At 38.1% G+C, this 25,872-nt stretch overlaps 1 pseudogene; it reads left to right on the top strand.

Moving 5' to 3' along the window:
* Positions 1–3,594: 3,594 nt before the first annotated feature.
* Positions 3,595–25,872, top strand: part of LOC137221415 (cilium assembly protein DZIP1 pseudogene) — a 150,396-nt pseudogene continuing 128,118 nt past the window's right edge.

Genomic DNA, 25,872 nt, shown 5'->3' with positions numbered 1-25,872 from the left:
CTATTTTTAATATTCAAAGCAAGTAACGGCTGTAAAATTTTTTGCTTTAATAAATATGTATAGCTCACTTTTAGAAATAATTTTACTTCTGAAAATAGGTTCTGAATAGTCAATATAGCAATGTATCAATGCCAATTGGTATTCATTAAATATTTCATAAAATATACAATTTAATTTAATCACTCTCAAATAACCAGCAGTGGACAGTAAATTAGATATTACCCTTCTCATAATTTGTTTTTTTGCTCAACTCTATTATGTGATTTCTTTATATCTTCCCCCATTTAATTATTTAATCGATAAGATGTTAAATAATTATTAATTATTTAATATTTTTTAATAGGTGCCTTTTTATGTCTGAAAGCTACCATTTATTAAAAGGTCAGGTTCTAAGAACAATTCTACCACTAAAGACTTGTATTATTTGTAGTTTAACAAAATCAGCTTTTGGAACCTCACTTTTTTCACCAATAAAAATATTAGTTTACACTTAAAAGTTTTTAATTACTTTTAATTCTAAGCAGGTAACCTACATTCACTAATTATTTCCTACTTTCTCGGTATGATTCTTTTTCATTGCTATAACAGAGTCTCCAGTATCCTTGTTTTCTGCAACTACTCGTTTTAAATTATGATTCAAATTTGCATTTTGATTCTCTCTATAAAGCTGCCATTGTCGAGGTGAGGGGTGGGTTTGGAGTGATGGTGGTGCATAGACAGGAAAGAAGTTTGAAAACTGCTTATGCCAGCGGAAAATTTCCTTCTTTGCCTCGAGCTTGAGGTTGTCTGAGGCATTATTTCCAAGTCTAGCACTAGTTTCCTGTCAGAGTCATTTAGAGCTCATAGCCATGTTTCTTTGAGAATTGTGATTCAAAAATTTTTTTACCTTAAGTTTCTTATGCATGTTAAAACCCAGATTCTAAGTATGTATAATGTAGTAGTGGCTAGTGTTGAAGAGCTCGGATGTGTTCCTTAAAAGATACTGAGGTTTCCATGTAGAAGCAATACCCAAATTATGACTATTCAAATTATAAATGCATCCGTTGTGTGATTGAGAGGCAGGTCTTTTTAGACTTACCAACTCCACTCTCTGGGAAAAATCCCCACAATATCTGAGATGCAAATGACCTAGAATGATGCCATACATGACTAGTTTTCCACAATTTCTCTTCCCAGCCCACCCCTCCACCCTTATCTCCCAGGGCTTTCCCACAGGAAGCATGACCTGGCGGGTCTGTTGTTGGTCCAGGCATCGTCTTTGGCAACTCCCTCTGCAAGTGCTTCCATGTAAGTGGTACCTGAACCTGATTTTGAAATCCACCACCCTGGAGATCAGAGTTGGGTTAAATACTGTCCATCTCTGTGGACACTGTTCTAAGGTTGATATTGGGAATTAGTACGATACAAAATATTCTTCATTTGAAAAAATTTAAAAACCTTTTCTTTTTAAAATAGCTAATTAAAACACAAAGGTTTATAGTGTAGCCTGTTCCTAAGCTAGTGATTGCCTGTAATATTCCCCTTCTGTTCCTCACTGGAGACTCATTTGTTAGCCATATTTTAGTTATTTTTAAAAGGGTGTATTTCTGCTGATTGGGTCGCTGACCCTTCAGCGAGTCATCAGAGGATGCTGGAGTAATCATTCACTGATGACCATTTCCCTTTAAGATAGTTCTGCCTTCGGGGCTGAGCAAGAATGCATAAATTAAAAGGTACAGAGCGGGCTTCCCTAGTGGTGCAGTGGTTGAGAATCTGCCTGCCAATGCAGGGGACACAGGTTCGTGCCCCGGTCCGGGAAGATCCCACATGCCGCGGAGCGGCTAGGCCCGTGAGCCATGGCCGCTGAGCCTGCGCGTCCGGAGTCTGTGCTCCGCAACGGGAGAGACCACAACAGTGAGAGGCCCGCGTACCGCAAAAAAAAAAAAAAAACCAAAAACGGTACAGAGCAATAAAGTGAAAGGGGCAGGAGAGTAGGAGGAATATTGTTTTCTTTTTTTGTTTTATTCTGCTTGTTGATTCACTTTGTCTTAGACTGTGATGTTTAGGTATATAGCTACCAAGAAGGGCAATACAAAAAAAGAAAACAAGTATATTAACAAAGTGATACATAACTGGGTTTGTTCTGACCTTGTAGTACAGGAAGAGGAAGTAGATGCTGAAGATTTGTGTTCCAGTTGAGTATAAAATTTATTAGCACTGTGATATGGATAAAAGGATCATTTTCATGGGCCTAAGTGTTCTCCTCTGTCTTCAATGCTCTATTTGTTTACAAAAAATTTGAAATAAAATAGTGAAGTCTGAGGTAAAAGAACACAGTGTATTTATTTTTTTAAAGTGAAATGAACGCCTGGTAGCAGTTAGCGTCAGAGGGAGAAAATGAGGTCCATTCCCAACAAGGAGGTTTTGCCCTTGTATAACCAGAAGATTTTACCAGTCTGAGGATTTCAACACATTCAATTACAGCTAATGTAACTTGGGAACTCACTCTGTCCTTCTTAAACAAATGCCACATTTTACCACTTTGGCCTCCATGAATAGAAACTCATTTTCTGTGTTTATGGCTTTTTATATATTGTTAGTATTTTATTCCTCTATTTCTGAGAAGTTAAAAATGACTACTGGCTCAGGAAATAGCCAAGGCTTTACTGTGCTCCTCCAGCCCTCTTCAGGTAGGTGAGGCGAGATTAGGATGGTAAGAGGCTTAGGAGGGTGGAGTGGAAACCATCGAATTTTCCTAGTGCTGTTTCAAGTTTATTTGCCAAAAGCTCATAGGAAAAAAGTTTCCTTTCTATGTCCCTTTGTAAATATGCTTAGTCTTCTTTGCTTTACTAATGCCCTGGCTGAGCTAAAATACCACAATAAACAAGGAACACATGTAAGGGCTCCATAAACTCCAGACAGTAACAACCACTGTGGCAGAGGTCGAAGAATGTGAACGGCAAAGCAGGCCAGGGCTGACTCTGCACAGGCCCCAGTGTGAGATGTGTGGTTTGTGGGCCCAGGTTTGTCTCTAATGTCCCGCTGAATATTGGGGTGTGTTGTGGCCGTATTTTTTTCTTCAGGGAACAACACCTAAGCTGCCACATTGCTGTGATGTTTTTTTTTTTTTTTAATTTTTATTTTAGGCTGCGTTGGGTCTTCATTGCTGTGCATGGGTTTTCTCTAGCTGTGGCGAGCGGGGCCTACTCTTTGTTGCAGTGTGCAGGCTTCTCATTTTGGTGGCTTCTCTTGTTGTGGAGCACGGGCTCTAGGCACGCGGGCTTCAGTAGTTGTAGCATGCGGGCTCAGTAGTTGTGGCTCGCGGGCTCTAGAGCGCAGGCTCAGTAGTTGTGGTGCACGGGCTTAGTTGCTCCACGGCATGTGGGATCTTCCCGGACCAGGGCTCGAACCCGTGTCCCCTGCAATGTCAGGTGGCTTCTTAACCCCTGCGCCACCAGGGAAGTCCCTGCCGTGATGTATTTTTGAAAGAATTTGAAGATATAACCAGGAGAGTGATTGAAATGTTGTAGCATAGAATTGAACAGCACAGGAGGTGACCAGAAAGGGAACTGATATACGGGGAGAAGTTTTAAAGGCCCAGAAGAAAGGCCAAGAATGCCCACGGAAAAGGGTCAGGTCATCATGAGAGCGCAAAGTGTTGAGATTTTGTCAGGAAATGGAGTGTTCACTTCTACTATTTCCGAGGTGGATCTGTTCCAGTGTAGACGAAGTTCAGGGCGTGGTAAGGCAGCAGATGAGCAAAGGGACATGGAGGTGGGAGGCTTTGGTGATGAAGAGGTTCAGAACCTGGGAAATAGAAGGCTGGATGGAGATCCTGAAGTCAGTCAGAGGATGGAGATGATGGACATGGAGATGACGTGGACCATGACTCCAAGGGCTCCTCAGGGACTGGGGAGGAGGGACCAGAAGATCAGGTAAGAGAGATGCAGACATGACCCCACGCTGCATCTCTCCCTGCATCCATGCCACTGGTGACTGTAGCCCTTCCCACCTTCCCAGGCAGAAGAGAAATCTCTTCCCTTCCCCTTGAATTTGTGTCGGCCTCATAACTTGCATCAGTGGATGTATGGAGTGTGGTGCAGTTGATGGTGTGGAGCCAAGGCCTCAAAACCCTTGACTGCTTCTTCCACTTGTTTCTCCTGCTTCTTCCCAGCTCCCCCCGCCAGCCCCGGCTAGTCTGCTGCACTAGTCCACATGGAGCAGAAATACCCTGTGCCATCTGAGGTCGGCCTGGTCTAGTCATCCCTCAGGCACCCTCGCAGCAGGAAATGAGTGCAGCTGAGACCAGAAGAAAACCCCACGTGAGCACAGTCCAAATCGCTGCCCTGCAGACATATGAGCTGTGTAAATGAGTTTTGCTTTAAGCCACTAAGTTTTAGGTCAGTTGTTACGCAGAGAAAGCTAATGTGTAAAAATGACTGTGACAAGGAGAAACAGAAAACAGCAGAGCTGAATGGCATGAGCCTCAAAGAAGTCTTTTCAATAGAGATTACGACAGTCGGTTTAAAAGGTTTGGAGACGCGCTGTGCGATATTTGATGGCATTTTCCCCACCCCTTATGTGGGACACTAGTGGGAGTGTTATGAAAATAACACACTAATGTGTTACACAGATTCTGGGAACTCCAAATACACGTTCAGTCACACAATCACTCATTAAAGTTTAAAACCAGTTCTCGTATTTTATATATGATTAGAGTGAGATTTATGAGAAAGGAAATAATTTACATTTAGGGACACCCAGCCCTTCATCTGAACTGGCCTCTGTGTCAGATCCCCTCCAATTAATTGTTCTTCTGATGCTGGCCACTCATAATGTGCCCCCCTCTTCTATTAGTACTAATCTCATTAACATTAGAAATCATGTCTTATCCTTCATTACCTCTCATAGTACCTAGTTCAGTGATGTACATATATAAGCATACTCAGTAAAATATTCATGCTTTACCTCTAAAATAAGCATGTAAGTAGTATTCACCTTAGAAGTAGGTTACAAATTAGAAAGTAGTGAAAATATTAGAAACAAACAAGATATTTGCAGTAAAAATCTTAAAACAACTATCCTATTATCCTGGTTGGTAGAAATGTTTTAGCATCAATGATGAAAGACAGGACATTGAGGACCTAGAAATTATTTCTACTTGATATATTTCATTCTCTAGAGTCCGTCATTCTCTATACAAGTTCCGTATTAGGCCACTATATGGTACCTGAACTTTTCTCAGACTATCTGATTATTAATGCAATTGTTTAAAATTAGCATAATTATGACCATTTTTCCTTTCAAAAAATTTTTTTCTATAACCTGTCTCTTCAACCTTGGCTTAATTTGTCTTGGTTCGGGGATCCTGGGTTTATGCTGATTGACCAGTTTGTTCTGTAGAGCAGATCCAGTGTGTAACCTGAGAGTGAACCTGAGTCCTAATTATCCGTTTTTGTAAAAAGTTAATGCATACTCTCTTGTATGCAATGCACATCTGGACTTCGCTGTGTGTTTTTCCAGGTACTGTATTAACTGAAGTCCATCTCTGAAATCTGTATCAGCAGGAACGAAAACACCCAGGCCGGCCTTGGGTAAGTAAGTAGTGTTTGCGCACTAATGAGGGCTTTTCCACCCAGACCTGCTTTCCTGAATGCCTTCTTCCTGCGATGGTCTTAGAGCACATCCCTGTTGTAAATTCATGACAAAGTCTGGTCTTCGATTTTAGGAGAGTAGCTTCTTAGGAAAGTAAAGTATGGTTCCCCTCTGCCAGTGGAATAAATAGGAGACAGGACAGAGAAAAACAATGTGACAAGGGGCTAATCTGCAAGATGTCAGGATCTTGTGTTTTGACTCTTGGAAGAAAATTAGCAGTCGTCTGGACTGAATATGTTCTGCATGCAAATGCAGCAACGTTCTCCCTTTTATTTGTTTGGAGAATTTCAAGAAATGCCAGTCTTCACTGACATGAATTCATAAGACTTGGCAGTGCATGCCCTACTGTTCCTGCCAAAGAAGATTGTTTTTTCCCACTTTCCATTTTGGCCGCTGTGGTGTTGGATGGAGTGCGCCTCCCAGGAGCCGGGAGGGAGCTACAACCTGGAGGCTTTGTCTGAGCACTCAGAGCCCTTGGCCTTGGTCTGGCAGAGCCCTGCCTTCCTTCTGGGAGAGATTCAGCTAATGGAGAGCAGGAGATGAAAGGGAGAGAGCCGATCAAGGGGAAGACATTTGAGGGCTCTACTTAGCAACAACTTCGGGGGAAAATGAATCACCAAAATGCTCCAGGGTACACTGAGCATTAAAACTGGGTAGTTGGTCCGCAAAAAAATGGCACAATTTCCATGCACAGCTCTTCTGGGTTTTCACCTGTCCAAGCATTTTACACTCCCCTTCCACCAATATTTTTGTCTCAGATCCTTAGAACTCTATTGAACAGACTGTCATTTATTCTCATACAATTAATTTATTCATTAATGACCAACTCAGAATCTAGGCCTTAGTGTTTATGAGTTGATTAATCAGATGCAGATACCTGTAAGTGAAAGGTTTTAAATAACATTTTCCAAGGCAACAGCTTCTGAAGTTGAGCACAAGCGTTTCACCTTGGGATGTGCCACAAAGGGAGCCCAGAAAGCTATAGCCATTTCACCACTTCTGCTCACGAGACGTGGTGCTTCTCACTCAGCCAGGCTTCTGCATTTTTTCTTTTCTTTTTTTTTAAACTGAAGTATAGTTGATTTGCAGTGTTGTATTAGTTTCAGGTGTACAGCACAGTGAATATATATTCTTTTCCCTTATAGATTATTACAAAATATTGAGTATGGTTCCCTGTGCTATATAGTAGGACCTTGTTTATCTGTTTTATATATAGTAGTGTGTACATGTGAATCCCATTCTGCTAATTTATCCCTCCCTCTCCTTCCCCTTTGGTAACCATAAGTTTGTTTTCTATGTCTGTGGGTCTATTTCTGTTTCGTAAATAAGTTCATTTGTATTTTTTTCAGATTCCACATATAAGTGATATCATATGATATTTGTCTTTCTCTATCTGACTTACTTAACCTAGTGTAATAATTGTTAGGTCTGTCCATGTTGCTGCAAATGGCATTATTTCATTCTTTTTTATGGCTGAGTAATATTCCATTATATATTATCCATTTAGGTTTCTTCCATGTCTTGGCTATTGTAAATAGTGCTGCTATGAACTTTGGGGTGTATATTTTTAAATTATAGTTTTCTCTGGATATATGCCCAGGAGTGGGATTGCATGATCATATGGTAACTCTGTTTTTAGTTTTTAAAGCAAGGCTTCTACTAACAGATGTTGATTGAGGAGCAAACTCATGTAAGTTGTAGGATCGTATGAACCCTGATTTTAAAACTTCTTCAATGCTTGTTCAAATGTCAGATTTATAGATTCAGTTGTTATTATATTTGAAAAGTTTCAGAGATTATTTAAGTATTCCTCTCTTAAATTTATGTTTATTATTTATTTATCATGACCAAAAAATGCATAACTAAAATTCCCCTTCCCAGCAATTTCCAAGTGTGCAGTACAAAACCTCCAGTTACACACACACACCAGGTAGCAGACCCTAGAGTTGCCCCCGCCCTTCATGACTGGAACTTGACAGGAAGGAACAACTCCTCACCGCCTCCTTCACCAGCTCCACTCCTCATTTTTCCAGAAAAGGATACCTAGGCTTATATGGGTTGGATCACAAACTCAGGTTCCTGTATAGCCAATACGGACAGAGCTATTATTCAAATCAAAGCTTCTTGGCTCATCTAAATTCACTATGGCGCCCTTACAATAGGTCAGTAAAAGAACAACAAACGGGTTTCTCTCTGTTCTGACACGAATGTAAGTTTTTGAAGGAGTTGGGTGAGTATATTGTGTGTGTGTGTGTGTGTGTGTGTGTGTGTTTTGTGTGTGGAGGGAAATGTCAGTTTGATATATCTGAATATAATCATGTGGAGTCAAGTGGAAAAGGAAAGTGAGTAAAAGGAAGGCAGGACGCAAGGCAGTGTGGTTAGTACACACCAGAGCTGTAGGAAATGTAGGGGTTTTTTTTTTTCTCTTTCAAAGCACTGTGGCATCTTCACGGTGAAAAACATGATGAAAATTCAGGATCTCCTGATTGATAAATACTTATTGTATTTCCACTCAAGCAATGATGGAGTAGGGACTCACAAAGAAAAATATTCCCACCACCAAAGATCTAAGAATTCTGACTAAAATACCAAAAAGATAACTTTAAATATATAGCTGAGCACTTCAAAATGTTAGGAAAACATACAAGTCTCAAAACAAAGAGGGGGCTGCATATCAGTGTGCTGATGAGGCACTGAAACCACTTCTGCTGTGAGAATTTTTCCTGTTACCAGGTGCCGCACACTTCACTGACCACACAGGGAACAAGAGACAAACACTTGGTCCACATAATGGGTAGGGGGGGAGTGGGGGGGTTTGTAACCAAGACTCTCATAGTATTGGAAGGCTCAGCAAACTAAACCCTCAATGGAAGGGCAAGGTAGAAAAATATTTTCTAAGCAAAGGAAGATTGGTTGATCTTCACCTTGATTCTGGTGTAAAACAAAAAACATTCTAGATATCTGCTCTGAAAATTCACAGTGACAGTTTTACTCTCACAAAGGTCTGAGATTCCAACCGTTACCACCTATGTGCTCTGGTAAACCTCCAGCCTAGAAATATATTTAATGTAGGCCAGGTGCAAGGTAGGAACACAGGGAAATTATCTCCATAGGTATCACTACCCCACCCAGACACTTCAAGATTCCACTTATCAAAGTCACACAAAAATAAGCTCCTGATTAAAAATTACAAGACACATGAAAGCAAGATACCACTAAGGAGAGACAGCCAAAAGACAAACAGAACCCCTCAAGGCTGCAGATGCTGCAATTAGTGAATACAGGTATAAAATAGCTATATAGGATATGTTTAAAGAAATAAAGCAGGGATGTGGAAGCCCATACATGTATATGAGAAAAATAAAAAATGACCAGGTAAATTAGAAAAGAAGAAGATAGATGTTCTGGGAATGTGAGAACATAATTTAAATTAAATTTCAATAGCTAGATTGCAGACCAAAATTAGATTCTGCTGAAGAGAAAATTCATGGATTGAAGAATTTAGATGAAGATATTAAGAAAGAAGCATGTGCATACAGACAGTACAACAGGGAAGAATGGTCAAAGTTCTTGACAAACAGACTGTAAGTGTCTAACAGGATTCTGACTAGAGTTCTAGGAGAGAAGAAAGAATGTGGGGAGAGGAGTAGAATTTAAGGAGTAAAAAAGATGGAGAATTTTCCAGTAGCTTCAGAATTGGGAAATAAAACTTATAATCAATACAAAAAAAATGTCAGAAGAGATAAAAGAAAAATCAGAAAAACAAAACCAATAGAAATTAAAATAAAAAAGAAATAAATGTGAACTAAGCTTGCTAGTTAAAATTTTTTAAAAATTGGGTGGGTTAATAACAAAAATGAGTTATGTTTTTTATAAAAGACACAACTAAAATAAGAAGTATATTATGATTGAAAGAAAATGACAGGTAATTACACAAAAATAATAGGCAAATATCACATATAAGGAAGCTAAATAGATATTTTAATATTAGACAAAATAGGCTTTGAAGCAAAAACATTATTAGATATAAGTATGTCCAACACACATGATAAATTACACTAGGAAGATAACTTAAAATCTGTATGAACTTAATATAATTTCTTAAATTATACAAGGCAAACATTAGGGAACTAAAAACAATAAGGAAAAATTCAGCATCTTAAAGTGAGTTTGTAATACATCTTTAAGTTTGGTATATCTAATTGGTAATTCAAGCAAACCGCAAATGAGAAAGTTACAGAATACTTGAATGAATGAATATGTAAATAATAATAATCCTGTAATAATCCTGTTTAGAATATCATACTTGGGACTTCTCTTGTGGTCCAGTGGCTAAGACTCTGCGCACATGCCGTAACTAAAGATCCCACATGCTGCAACTAAAAACATCTCTCATGCCACAGTGAAGATCCTGCATGTGGCAACAAAGATCCAGCATGCTGCAACTAAGACCCAGTGTAGCCAAATGAATAAATAAATCAATATTTGAAAAAAAGAATATCATACTTGTTACATGATGATAGATACTCTTTTCATGCTTCATTTTTTTTTATATTATTTTTTTTTGGCCACTCCCCACAGCATTCAGGATTTTAGTTCCCCAGCCAGGGATCCAACCTCTGCCCCCTGAAGTGGAAGCACAGAGTCCTAACCTCTGGACCGCCAGGGAATTCCCCATGCTTCTTTTTTTTGTGCAGTACACAGGCCTCTCACTGTTGTGGCCTCTCCCGTTGCGGAACACAGGCTCCGGACGCGCAGGCTCAGTGGCCATGGCTCACGGGCCCAGCCACTCTGCGGCACGTGGGATCTTCCCAGACCGGGGCATGAACCCGTGTCCCCTGCATCGGCAGGCGGACTCTCAACCACTGCGCCACCAGGGAAGCCCCCCATGCTTCATTTTTAAAATCAGTCTTGTGCTAGGTTATGAGTCTTAAAAACTCATTAACATACATAATTAATTTAGAAATCCATAATAAAGAGATAACTTTTAAAAACCTCATATGTCTGAAAATTTAAAAACATTTTAAACAAACTCATAATAAAGTAAATTACTATGGCAACTAAATGAAGTAATTAATATGTTAAAGCTTACAGTATTAGAAAGAAGCTTTCAGACAAAATCTTATCAGAAAGAAGAGGAAAGGTAGAAAATTAATGAGCTAGGAAACAAAAAATTAGAAAAATTACAACAAATATAGCACAAAGACACAGAAGACAAATTTAAAAATAAATAGATGTTAAGGAAATAGAGTACAAAACTTCAAAAGAAGCTAAATTTATTCTTTAAAAAGACTAATAAAATTGATAGAAATCTAGTAAGATCAAAATAAAACTGGAGAGTAGGCAATATAAATAACATTAGGAGATAAAAAAGAGGGACCTAACTGTAGATACAACAGATTAAAAACAAGAAATCATGTACAAACTTTATGGTAATAAATTTTAAAACTTAGAAGAAAATAAATGTCTCAGGTAAAATATAAATTACCAAAACTGACTCAATATGAAATAAATTAAAATGTCCCATAATACAGAAATTGAATTAATTGTTAAATAGTTTTTCCCCAGGAAAGAGCAAGCTTAACTGATTTTATGTGTTCATCAAATATGTGAGAAATGCATTGTTAAATCTTAGCCAAACCTTAAAATAGAGAAGAAAAAATAAAAGAGGAATCATAACTCCACTCATTTTATGAGGTTTGCACAACCACAAAACCCAAACCAGAGTTAATATGGGAAATAGCAATTAAATGCCAATCCTTTTATGAAAATAGCTTTAAAAACCTTAAATATTACTTTAATATTCTTCAGCAAGTTACAGAAGAATATTAGCAACTCATTCACTTATATAAAGTTCAAAACTGTGCAAAATTGAACTGTTTTAAAATATATGTATGGGCTTCCCTGGTGGCGCAGTGGTTGGGAGTCCGCCTGCTGATGCAAGGGACGCGGGTTCGTGCCCTGGTCCGGAAGGATCCCACATGCCGCGGAGCGGCTGGTCCCGTGAGCCGTGGCCGCTGGGCCTGCGCGTCCGGAGCCTGTGCTCCGCAGCGGGAGAGGCCACAACAGTGAGAGGCCCGCGTACCGCAAAAAAAAAAAAAAAAAAAAAAAAGTATATTTAGGGTGGTAAAATTATTTCTTTAAAAAGCAAGAAAATAGGCACAAAACTTGGGATAATGGTAATCTCAGGGGAGGGGGGTCACACAATTCAACATATTCTAATTCTCAAACCAGGTGGTAGATATGGGGTTGCTTGTGTTATTATTGGACTGAATGTATATAAACCCTTTTGCAATATATATTGTTTTCTTTATATATGAGTTACGTTATGTAAACCAAAAACTAGAACTCACAATAGTAGACAAAGCAGGTGGATTTGCTATGTTTACTGGTGATAAGTCTAAAAAATTGACACCAGCATCTCTGAACATTGTGTGATTAAAATAAGCTGATACCTGAATCTCCTTTGTGGACTGAAAACATAATAATAATAAAATTGAATGAGCATCTACATTGTCTTATGGTGAGAACAGCGACCCTGAGATTCTCACTTTATCTGCTGTGAAAATGCAACATTAACAGATGATCAGGGAGAATGATAAAAATGAATATTCTTTAGAGGGTTTTACTTAAGAGATGAAGGAAAATGTTTAGTATAAGCCCATCATCCAGGTTCAAGTGTAGACCTTGGAGACCCAGATATTCTTCAAAATAAAACACTAATTTTGTCGTAGAGTTTGAGATTTGGTAGCAGTGCTGCCAAGAAGGAAAATGTGTATGTGTGCAGGGGGTCGGGGCTGAGAGAGAAGCTCATTGATATTCCTGCCAAACTTCCAATCTGTTAAAAAAATAAACCTGTACTACAGCAAAAACATTACCATATGTCATCTTAAACTAGAAATTATTCGCAACACTCCAGCATTTCTTATAATTGCATTTACTACTTACATTAATTAACTTATTATAAGTTTAAATAGATTTCATCTGGAATAGCTTTTATTTGGCATCTTTCATAAAACTGTATTTATGCTGAATATTATTCCTTCTTACTTAATGATGCTGCTCCTCATTTTTACCAACACAAGTAACTTCTTGAGATAAGCAAATATGCGGAAGGAAATTTCTCATTATCACCACATCTAATAGCTTTTGTGAACAGGGGAGTCAGGAATGATGAACTGTTTCGACAAAATGAATCATTTTGTTTAAATCATTTAGTCATAAGGTCCATGTATAACATATGCCTTCAGGAAGCTTTACTCACAATATTTTTGCTCTGTTGCCTGACTCCTGTAATTCACCATGACTTAACCCTTCTGTTTCAGGTCCTTCCTGACTCAGCCTTGCGGATGAACTAGTTAACTATTTGCATACTAATGCAGGTTCAAGAACACTGAGAAGTACTGGCTAGTTAAGAACTTTTCTCTATTGAGGGTGAGGACATCGCTTGGCTCTGCCCGTCTTCTTTCTTGTCTGTAGGGAAATAATGTATGCAAAAGAGAACAATGACAGTCCATAATTGCTCTCTTCAGACATGGGCAAATTTAGCTATGGTTACGATATAGAGAATTCCTGCATAATTAAATTTTTTCCCCTAACAGAATAAAAATTGTCTCATTATCACTTCATATAAACCAATGGAAATATGCTTTCCTTCTGAAATTTTATAGGAAACCAATCTCCAGCCAAAATATAAAAGAGCAAAGTTACTTCACTTGCAACCTCAAGTTCTATCATTATAAAGAAGAATCATAGCTTTTTACTCTGTTGCTGTACATATGTACCAAATACTGAATAACATTTCCTTACAATAGTGCACCAGCTAGAATATTGGCCAGCACATCACAGCGAAATTTGAGGACATGAACAGTGGATTCAGAGAACTAGGGTTTCAAATCCATCTCCAACTCTTATTAAATGTATGGTATTCAGCAAGTTGCTTTACCTGAGACTCAGTTTCCTCATCTAGAAAATGGGATTAATCTACCTGTACTACAGAAATATGGTCTGTGTTAAATATGCTGCTATATATATAGTACATATTGCTTAACCTGTAAAAAGGGCTCAATCCAAGATAAATTATATGTGGACTTCTGCTTTTGGTGTTGATGGTCTAAAGCCCTAACAAAAGCCCTTCCCTAAAGAAAACAACCATAAAATGCAGACATAATAAAAAAAAAATCTGAAGACAATGAAGAATGATCAGAACTAGATAGACTCTGATGGAAGGGAGGAAGAGATGGGATTAAATAAGCTCCCAGCTGTGGCTTTTCGCCTGGAGCTAAGTGCACTTGAGTGGTAAGACACAATGGGAAATATGCATTCTTCTGAACGCATCAGAAGAAGCCTCAGAAAAAAATATAGCCTGGGAAACCATGATGGCTTAAGAGAGTGAGGAAATAATGGAAGAAAAAGATCTGTAGAAAGAATCCCATAATTTGGTCTACCCATATTTATGGTTGTCTCCTGAGTCACATATTTGCAGAAAAGACTAAAGTATTTCAACTAAACATAAAAGATTTGAATTGACACTAGAGCTGCTGCCCAAGAAATAGAGTTTGCTATTCAAATCCTGCAAAGTTAATTGTCTGTTGAAACAAAAACTAAAACATTTATCAAAAAACCCCAAAACAGGGGCTTCCCTGGTGGCGCCGGGGGTAAGACTCCGTGCTCCTGATACAGGGGGCCCAGGTTCCATCCCTGGTCAGGGAACTAGATCCCACATGCAAGCAGCAACTAAGAGTTCGCATGCCGCAACTAAGGAGCTGGCGAGCCACAACTAAGGAGCCCGCCTTCTGCAACTAAGACCCAGCACAACCAAATAAATAAATAAATATTAAAAAAAAACAAAAAAAAACCACCCCAAAACAAACAATTTAGGTTCTCTACAATTAAACATTAATAGTGTGTAGGACGCAATTAAAAATTACTTGGGGGAATTCCCTGGTGGTCCAGTGGTTAGGACTCGGTGCTTTCACTGCCATGGGCCTGGGTTCAATGCATGGTCAGGGAAATAAGATCCCACAAGCCATGTGGCGTGGCAAAAAAAAAAAAGGAAAGATAGAAAGAAAGAAAGAAAATTACTGACATGCAAAGAACCAAGAAAATAGAACACATTTTCAAGAGAAAAGAAAATCCACCTATTCCAACACTGCAGTGAGTAAGAAACTGGAATTAGCAGAAAAGCACTTTAAATAAGCCATTTTAACTACCCTAAATGAAGTCAGGTAACATATGCTTGAAGCGTATAAAAAGGTACAATACCCGAGCAGAGAAACAGAAACAATAAAAAAGAACAAAACAGAAATACTACAACTGAAAAGAAACAATATCTGAACTAAAAAATTCACTGGATGCAATTATAATCAGCAATCAGAGATTCAGAGGAAGGAGTAAGTGAACCTGAATACTGATCAGTAGATGTGAAGAACAGAAGAAAAGGTGACTGAAAAAATATGAACAGAGCCTCAGGAACTTTTTAGATAATACTACACAGCTCAATATACATGTAGTTAGAATTTCAGAAGCAGCACAGAGAGAAAATGGAACAGAAAATATTTAAAGGAACAATGTCTACTATTACCCCAAATTTGATGAAAGACAAAAATTTATAGATATAAGAGTCTCAATGAAGACCAAGCAGAATAAACACAAAGAAATCCAGGTTGAGACACGTTGTTGTCACATTGCTGAAAGTCAAAATAAACAGAATATCTCAAAAACAGAAAGAGAAAAGGGAAATTTTATATACAGGAGAACAATGCTCTCACTAACAGCTACCTTCTTGTTAAAAATCAGTGAGAACAGATAAAAGTGGAACAATACTTTAAAATAAAAACTGAAAATTTAAGAGTCTACATACATTGAAAATATCCTTCAACAAAAAAAATCACAAGTAGACAATTTTAGATAAAAAAAACCTAAGAGAATTCATTGCCAACAGTTCTTCCCTATAAGAAATCATTACTCAAATTGAAGGTAAATCACACCAGATAGAATCTTGGATCATCAGAAGAGAAGGAAGAACATTAGAAATGGTAAATATCTGGTTAAGTAGAAAACAATCAGTACATTTTAATTTTTTGTCCCTCCTAGCACTTTCGTAGAAGAGCTTAAAACAAACACAACAACATGGCCTTGTGAGGTTTATATAGTATATCGGTGTAATACATAAAGTAATTATAACATAAGGGATGGGGGGGGTACAGATTTGAATATTGGGGCAAGCTTTCTATATTTTTAATGACTTGGTACAATATTTACTGTAAGTGGAGTGTGAAAACTTATAGATGTATATTATGATCCAACCACATTTTTAAAGATTGAAAAGCAGTATAGCTGAAAATCAACAGTAAATTTAAATTAAATTCTAAAAGCTATTTAAATATTCCTTAAAACACATGATGGGGGGAAATAAAAATAGAAGAGACATAGAAGAAACAGATATTGAAATTATACACCTAAACCTAATGGTATGAATGACTACATTAAATGTTAATGGACTAAATTTTTCAATAAAATACCACAAATTTTAAAAGTATTTAAGTAAAACAAGACCCAAGTATATGTTGTCCATAAGACAGCAAACTTTAAATTACAAGACACAAATAGTTGACTGTAAATGCATGGGAAATATTTACCATGCCAATAGTAAGCTTATGTGTGTAGGAGTAGCTATATAGAAATCAGAAAAAAAATTACATTTTTAATATGAAAAGTATTAATAGAGATAAAACATTTCCTAATAAAAAGTGGTTAATTAAACAAGAAGACATAACAATCATTAAGTATCTATGCAATCATTAAAAGAGTTGCAAAATACAAATAGCAAAAATTGACAGAATTGAACACAGAAATAGAAAATTCCACAATCATAGACGGAGAGTGTGTTAGTTTCTTAGGGCTTCTAGAACAAATCACCACAAATTTTGTAGCTTAAAACAACCTAAATTTATTTTCTTACAGTTCTGGAGTTTAGACATCTGAAGTCATGGTTTCAGCTGAACCATGATTTCTCTGCAGGCTCTAGGGGAGAAATATTCACTTGCCTTTCCTGGCTTCTGGTGGTCCCTGGCATTCCTTGGCTTGTGGAAACATAATTCCAGTCTTTGCCTCCATCTTCACATGGCCTCTGCCAGCTGTGTATGTGTTCTCCTTTTCTGTCTCTTACAAAGATGTCTATCATTGGTTTTAGGTCCCATTCTAATCTAGGATAATCTTATCTCAAAAGCCTTACCTTAATTATATCTACAAAGACCTTTATTTCAAATAAGGTTACATTCTAAGGTTCTGAGTTAACATCTCTTTTGGGGGCCACTATTCAATGCACTAAAGAGAATAAACCCCTCCTCTCAGAAATTTGTGGTCAAATTAGGGGAAAAAATAAGAAAGATATAGAGGATCTGAACCATCTAATCAACAACACTGACAATTTATGTTTATAAAACATGATACCTGCACAATATAAAACATGATACATGCAGATTACACATACCTTTTAAGGGCACATAAAATATTTATCAGACTAGATCATATGCAGTGTCATAAAAACTCCATTGATTTAAAAAGATTGAGGGACTTCCCTGGTGTCATTGGTTAAGACTCCACACTTCCACTGCAGGGGCCATGGGTTTGATCCCTGGTTGGGGAACTAAGATCCCACATGATGTGAGGCGCGGCCAAAAAATTTAAAAAATAAATAAATAAAATAAATAAAAAGATTGAAATCATTCAGGTATAACCTCTAACCAAAATGCAATTGCATTAAAAATTTACCAAAATAAGATAATGAGGAAACCCCAAATATCTGAAAATTCAACAACACACTTATAAATATTCCATGGGTCAAAGTAAAAAATCAAAAAGGAAGTTAGAGAATATTTTGAATTGAATGGAATTACAGCAAAAATTTTAGGACACAGTCAAAACAGTGCTTGGGGTAAAACCTATTATTTAAATGCAGTGCATATATTAGAAAAAATAATGATTTCAAGTCAATGATCTGGATTGATTTTATAAAATTAGACTAAAATAACAATTAAACCCAATTAAGTAGATAGAAGGAAATAATACATATAATATTTTATAATAGTAAAAATCAATGAAATTTAAAAAAGGAAAAAACAAAAGAGAAAAATCAGTGAAACCAAAGCTGGTCCTTTGAGAGAATCAATAAAATTGATAAGCTTCTAGCTTAACTGGTTAAGTAAAAAATAGAGAAGGCACATATTGTCAAGATCAGAAATGACATAGGAAACATCACTATAGATCCTGCAGATATACAAAAATGTGAAAAGATTATTAAAAAACTCTTGCCAATAATTTTGACTGCCTACATTAAATGGACAATTACTTGAAAAAGACTTTATAATAAAACTGACTCAAGAAGAAACAAAAAAATGAACTTGAATAGTCTTCTAGTGATTTAAAACATTTAATTTATAATCAAAAAGAAGACATACAGATGGCCAAAAGACACATGAAAAGATGCTCAACATCACTAATTATTAGAGAAATGCAAATCAAAACTACAGTGAGGTACCACTTCAGTCAGAATGGCCATCATCAAAAAGTCTACAAATAATAAATGCTGGAAAGGGTGTGGAGAAAAAGAAATCCTCCTACACTGTTGGTGGGAATGAAAATTGGTGCAGTCATTATGGAAAACAGTATGGAGGGTCCTTAAAAAACTAAAATTAAAGTTACCATATGATCGAGCAATTCCACTCGTGGGCATATATTCAGAGAAAACCATAATTCGAAAAGATACATGCACACCTATGTTCACAGCAGCACTATTTACAATATCCAAGACATGGAAGCAACCTAAATGTCCATCGACAGATGAATGGATAAAGAAAATGTGGTATATTTATACAATGGAATATTACTCAGCCATAAAAAAAGAATGAAATAATGTCATTTGCAGCAACATGGTTGGATCTAGAGATTATCATATTAAGTGAAGTAAGCCAGACAGAAAAAGACAAATATCATATATCATTATATGTGGAATCTAAAAAAAAAAGATACAAATGAAGTTATATACAAAACAGAAATAGACCCACAGATATACGAAACAAACTTATGGGGACTTCCCTGGTGGTCCAGTGGTTAAGACTCCTTGTTTCCACTGCAGGCGCATGGGTTCAATCCCTGGTAGGGGAACTAAGATCCCGAGTGCCACCCTGTGTGGCCAAAAACAAAAAACAAAAAAGCAACTTATGGTTACCAAAGGGGAAAGGGTGGGGAGATAAATTAGGAGTTTGGGACATAACATATACACACTAGTATATATAAAATAGATAACCAACAAAGACCTACTGAATAGCATAGGGAACTATACTCAATATTTTTTAATACCTATAAGGGAAAAGAATCTGAAAAAAAAGATATATATCTATGTATAACTGAATAACTTTGATGTACACCTGAAACTAACACAACATTGTAAATCAACTATACTCCAATTAAAAAAAAATAACTTTTCAATAAAAAATTGTTGAAGTCCAGAAATATTATAGGAATAAATACTATCATTCTTACACAAACTATTCAAAAAGAGAGAATAAGGGAATATGTCAGCTTACTTTATGAGGCTAATATTACCCAATCAAATCTTTCTTTTTAAATAATGAGAGCATTTAATTCTTTTCTTAAAAATTTATTTATTTTGGTTGCGCTGGGGTCTTAGTTGCGGCAGGCAGTCTCCTTAGTTGTGGCTCACAGGCTCCTTAGTTGCAGCTTGCCGGCTCCTTAGTTGCGGCATGCATGTAGGATCTAGTAGTTCTGGCTCTTGGGCTCTAGAGCGCAGACTCAGTAGTTGTGGCACACGGGCTTAGTTGCTCCGCGGCATTTGGGACCTTCCCGGACCAGGGATCAAACCCTTGTCCCCTGCATTGGAAGGCGGATTCCTAACCACTGCGTCACCAGGGAGGTCCCACACAATCAAATCTTAACAGGATTTTGGAAGAAATTGACAAGATAATGTTAAAACTTACATGGAAAAAAAATGTGTATATATATATAAATAAAACAGCCAAAGCAGTTTTGAAATAGAAGGACATGATTGGAGGATTTATCTTATACGATTTCAAAACTTACTATAAAGCTTCAGTAATCAAGACAGTAAGAATAGACATAACGATAGGCATATAGATCAATAGAATAGTGTAAACAGTATAGACAATCCAGAAATAGACTCACCATTAAGTGAACAATTGATTTTTTAGAAAGTGCCAAGGTAATTCAATTTGGAAAAGATATATTTTTCAAGAAATGTTGCTAGAATTATTGTATATCTGTGTGGATAAAATGAACATTGACTCTTAACTCACACTATGCACAAAAAAAAAATCAAAATTGTTGGTTGACCTAAATGTAAGAGTCCAAGTTATTACATTTCTAGTGGAATATATAGCATAAAATCTATGTGGCATTGGTTAGCAAAAGAGTTCTTATAACGGACCTAACAAAAAGGAAATCAATGAAATGATAAAGTTTATTAAAATAAAAATTTTGTTTCTATGAGACACATTTACAAAAATGAAAAATTAAGATATTAACTGGCAAAAATATTTGCAAAACACATACTGACAAAGAATTTATCACTCTTCTCATGAAGGGAGGCAGGAGCAACTGACAGGAATACGTGTCCTGCTGTGAGGAACTCTCCAGAGAAGGAAGACTGACCACAGGGATCTTAGGAGTGTCCTCTGGGAGGTGGAACAAGATGGTGACACAGGGCAATGGAGACTGCAGAGAGCCAAACACAATCAGAACTCTCAGCTGGGGCAGGAGCCACCTTCCTTCCTTGAGATGAGACGCCCTGAATCCCACCAGTGTGGGAGAATTGTTATATTAAAGTGTGGGTGTATTAGTAACAGTCTGGGTTAGTAGAGCTTTCAGAGTCTCCTGGACTCATCCTTTCCTAGGACCCTTTGGTTGCTTCTTTCAAGAGTGATTCTGCTGATGAGAAAAACACAAGGGGCAAGACTGGCTGCATAGTATGTGCACCCAATGCAAAATGGAAATGCTCTGCCTTTTGTTCAAAAATTATTAAGAATTTCAAGATGGCGACCCGCCCCCCGGCCCCCCGCATTGAACTGCATGTGAGTTCCTCCTAGGATTGAGTCCATGTAACTGTACAGGTCACGTGCTGCAATGCCAGTCCTGACTTGCAAATAGGCTCCCAGTCAGAAGCAAGAGGAAGATCGGAATTCTATGCTGGAATGTTTCTCAAATGTGAGTGCTTAGCAGAATCTTCTGGGGAGCGCTGAATTAATGAGGTTCCTAGGTGCCCAAACTGAAGGTCGTGAGGAGGTTCAGGAACACTTTTTTAATTTGCCAGGTGATTCTGCTGGGCAGACAGGTTAGGCAATCAGAGCTATATAGGTCTCATAATTTTTTTTTTTTTTTTTTTTTTTTTGCGGTACGCGGGCCTCTCTCTGTTGCGGCCTCTCCCGTTGCGGAGCACAGGCTCCGGACGCGCAGGCTCCGGACGCGCAGGCTCAGCGGCCACGGCTCACGGGCCCAGCCGCTCCGTGGCATGTGGGATCTTCCCAGACCGGGGCACGAACCCGTGTCCCCTGCATCGGCAGGCAGACTCTCAACCACTGCGCCACCAGGGAAGCCCCCTAGGTCTCATAATTTATATGAGATTTGAAGAGGTTTGAATACTCATCTCATGTTGTTCAAATTGAAAGATCTTTACAATCGTATGTGATGATTATCTCTTTAATACTAAGCATAGGTTATTACAATGAGTATATTGGATCATTATGCAAGTGTTGGAATAAGCTAGGGATGCTGAATATCATTTCAAATTCTGCACTTTACTTTTCAGTCCATTCTTACTATCCAATTGACTCCTACTGAAACACCCTTTTCCTTTTCCTTAATCTTCACTTCCTTCTGCTACTTGGACCTTGAAAAAAATCTAGTTTTAAAATATTTGCATGATAGTAGCCCTTAACGCTGTTTAAAACTCTTAGATGATCCACTAGGTCCATAAAAATATTAGTGAAAAATGTAAATCCTATCCAGATGCCTGCAGTCCCAAATACTGGTATGTAAAATAATACTTAGGTCTATGCCTGGTAACTGATTCACTTCAAACTACCAAGATCATCAGAAAATATTACCTAAAATTTAGTTTTAGGTTTTTAAAGTATATTTTAATTCTTTTTTTAATGCCTTGTGAGCAATATAATTCTTCATTTTCATTGGACTAGACTAGCAGTAATTCTCAGTGTCAGAGGTTCCTGGGCACAGTCAATTAGGCAGACATAGACTGACATCTTAGAACTTGGCCTTGAGATGGAAAATGATACAATGTGAGATACACAGAGTAGTCAAGGAGTCTTTGGGACTATTGATTAAGCTGCTCACAGAACACACTGGACTCTAACCCAGCCCAATCTGTAGAGATCAGCTCTGTATTCTTCCTGACATTTTCTTATTTCCTTCATTTGGAAGCAGAGGACAGACAAGAGTAAAAAGGATATTTCTCCAGTGCTTGCTTTCCAACAGAAAATGCAGTTTAAATATAGTTCTTCATGCACCAACTCTGTTTTGTTAAGGTATGTTTCAATTCCCCTCAGGGCTACTTGGTTTATTTTCCTCGAAAAGAATGAAGGGAGGAAAGCGTTGTATAGCAAGCAGGGGCCTCGCAATCCTTCTTTCTCTAGCGCAAGGGCCAAGTGTGCTTCCTGCCATCTGCCTCCTTCCATCTCCTGGTGCTTGTTAGGAACCTGGCAGCCCTGGGCAGAGGCAGAAACCTAGCAGGCCTTGTTGTTGATTTGTAAAAGCAGCCTGATTTGTTAGCTTTGCCAAGCAAGTCCCCTGGGGTAACGGCGGAAAGACTACTGAAACTCTTAGTTGAGGAAAGTACAGGGGCGAGAGCTTAAACTGAGAAGGCTACTAAAACAGTGGAACCTCCAAAACCAACCGGGTCCCCAGCCTCGAATCTTGATTCATTGTTGCCACCACCACACACATTCAGGGGTGAATACTGATCAGAGTCTGCAGTCTGGATCAGGGCTTCTTGCTTCCCTGTCTCCAAACCTCGACTTAGAAACAATGGGTGTGAATCCTCCACTTACTCCTTTTGCTCAGAAAACCCCGGATTCCTATTTGCAGTGTCTACTAAGATGCACGTTCTTAGAACCTTTCAAGTGGCAGAAGAGCTCGTTCTTTCCCTTCAACCTGGCCCACGGCTGCTGGTCTTTACCAGTTGGGAATTTGTGTCATCTGCCTCTCACTTCCCTCCCGGGAGTCTCAGGTCCTCTACATAGAGGAGCTAATACTGTTCCACTGACATCTTAAAATTGAGAAAGGAAAGGAAAGGATACGTCTCACCAAAACGTTCCTGAGAGAAACAGAGGAAAAGACATTTACTTCAAACTACAAATAGTGTCATAGTAGCAGCAATGATATTAACCATCTAAGCACATAACTATCTGAGATTCTAAGATTTGGATTTGTTGGTCGAGAACTTGTCCAGAATATTGAAGTAGAATTTGTTGAAGTGGTTTAACAGCAGCCTCACTGTCTATAGAACAAGGATCATAATTATATCCCAGATTTTATTTTTATACCCAAACATTTGGAAAAGCACTGCCTTCCTGAAGTTCCCCAGATGGGACATTGACATTACTGTACAGCTCTCAAACCCCAAATGTCTCAGTAATGGTCTCTGTTCCAGACCAGTTGCCCTGAGTTTCTCATCCTTCGGGTGCTGAAAACCTGTCTGGCAGCAAGACCAGCAGCCTCGACATTTTCAGCTTGCGTGTCCAGGGAAGGCCCCTGACTTCCAGACTTCCTGCTGGTTAGACAGTGCCCGCCCCCCCACCCCCGCCGAGACACTCAATTGCCATGTGCTCTGGATCCACTTCTCTCCAGGTTCCCTGAGTTCTCAATCATTTTAGCTCAAAGACTTCCAGGATGAAACCCATCATTCCTCGCATCTCTCCGCTCCTCAGTCATTGTCAGAAAAACAAGACTCTCAGATGAATTGTCATCATGTAGATTCATGTTCCCAATTCCTTGTGTAAATCATGTGTTCTATCCAAACTCCCAGACCTTCCTCCCCAAATCTTCCACTTAGTTCTCTTGGTCTGTTAAAAGCAAATTCTCTTCCTCTAAGCATTCACTTCTGTTTATTATTCCAATGGAAACTTAGTTGTCCCCTGAGGCCACTCCTTCCCTTCAAGTCCTAGAAAATAAAAGCTTTTTCTTCTTTTCTTCCCTCATGCTTCAAGATGTGCTTGTGGAGTTGATAGGATCTCTGCTTCTATTTGTTACTTCCAGATCTTCTGGCCTTTCAGAAACAGAAGCTCCTTTGAAGTGTGCGGTGCCAGTCTTCATCATTTCCTCTCCTCGTCAGTGTGTTCTACCATCTCTCAGCCCCTGTCTTCCCCTTCCCGGAAGCTTGGTGATCTCAGACATCCAGATATATGACTCATCTAAAACTCTGGCCCCTCAGGTCCTTAAACTCCGTATCCTCAGTGAACTTTTTCTCCAGCTCATCTCTCATGATGCCAAGGATCTCACAAGGATCCAGATCTGGTCATGACCAATGACTGCACTGCTTCTGAAACCTTGATTTCAAATGTGAAGACAGTCTTGGACTCTCACATTTTATTTCAAAGCATTTATTGTACTATAACCATTCCAGCATTTTCACTGAGACTTCAAATTTGCCGATTCTTTTCACTACCCATTATCACCTGTTCTTTCCTCACTCTCACATTTAAGAAAGTCTTCTTAGACCTCGTGTCTAGCTCCTGCAATCTCCCGATTTACAGCCCCAAATTTTGCAAAAGAATTGTGTGAAGTTTCTGTTTTCACCTAACCACCTTCTAATCACTACAGTTGGGCCTTTGTCCTCACAATTCTACTCAAACAAACTTTAACAAAATCATTAATATTTGACAAAGCCAATGGTCTATTCTTTGTCCTCATCTCAGTTGCTTTTGGTAGTATTAATTATAGACATTCCTTGGAAAGTGCCACTTTGATCTGCTGGAGTCCCAGACACCATACCCTCCTCGTTTTCTTTATAATTTATTGGTTGCTCCTCTCAACTCATATGCTGGAAAATTGTCCTCTACTATTAAATACTGGCTTGCCCAGAATCCTGTCCTTACCATTCTTTTATATGTTATACTTCTTTCTAAGTAATCTAAGACTCTGCAATGTGAAGTGTAGCCTGGGCTTCTCTCATGCATCTCAAATTCATTTGTACACTTGCTTACTTGAAATTCTTTTTTGATGTCACAGAATCAACATAGTCCAAACAAAACTACTGATTTTCTATTAAAATTTCTTTTATTTCCAAACTCCCCATCTCAATAAACAATACTATTATTCATTCAGTATTTAAGTCCAAAAGCTAGAAATCATTCCTGATTTCTCTCTTTCCTCTACACTTATATTTAATCCTTTTATTATTGGGTTGGCCAAAAAGTACCTTCGGTTTTTAAGTAAAAATAAAAGACACATCTTTCATTTTCACCAAGAACTTTATTGAACAATGTATTCACCCTTTTGTTCCACTACCTTCTGCCATTTTTCAGGCAACTTCATAATTCCATCTTCCCAAAACTTTTTATCTTTTTGAGCAAAGAACTGTGCCAGGTGCCTTTTATAGTCTTCCAGGGAATTGAAATTTTTTCCATTAAGAGAATTTTGTAAAGACCTAAATAAATGGAAATCCAAAGGTGCAATGTCCGGTGAATACGGCGGTAAATCAGAACTTCCCAGCTAAGCTGTAAGAGTTTTTGCCTGGTCATCAAACATGCGGTCTTGCGTTATCCTGATGGAAGATTACGTGTTTTCTATTGACTAATTCTGGATGCTTCTCGTCGAGTGCTGCTTTCAGTTGGTCTAATTGGGAGCAGTACTTGTTGGAATTAATTGTTTGGTTTTCCAGAAGGAGCTCATAAGAGAGGACTCCCTTCCAATCCCACTGTATACACAATTTCACCTTCTTTGGATAAAGACCAGCCTTTGGTGTGGCTGGTGGTGGTTCATTTCACCTGCCCCACGATCTCTTCCGTTCCACATTATTATACAGTATCTACTTTTCATTGCCTGTCACAATTTGTTTTAAAAATTGAATGTTTTCAAAAAATAAATATAATAAAAATGGAACGTTTTCATTACATTTAAGTGGAGCATCGCATGTGGAAATACGGTCAAGAAGGTTTTTTTCGCTTAACTTATGAGGAACACAAA

This window comes from Pseudorca crassidens, chromosome 1 (assembly GCF_039906515.1).
Source record: "Pseudorca crassidens isolate mPseCra1 chromosome 1, mPseCra1.hap1, whole genome shotgun sequence".
NCBI lineage: Eukaryota > Metazoa > Chordata > Mammalia > Artiodactyla > Delphinidae > Pseudorca > Pseudorca crassidens.
This window is presented reverse-complemented; position numbering and strand designations above follow the sequence as displayed.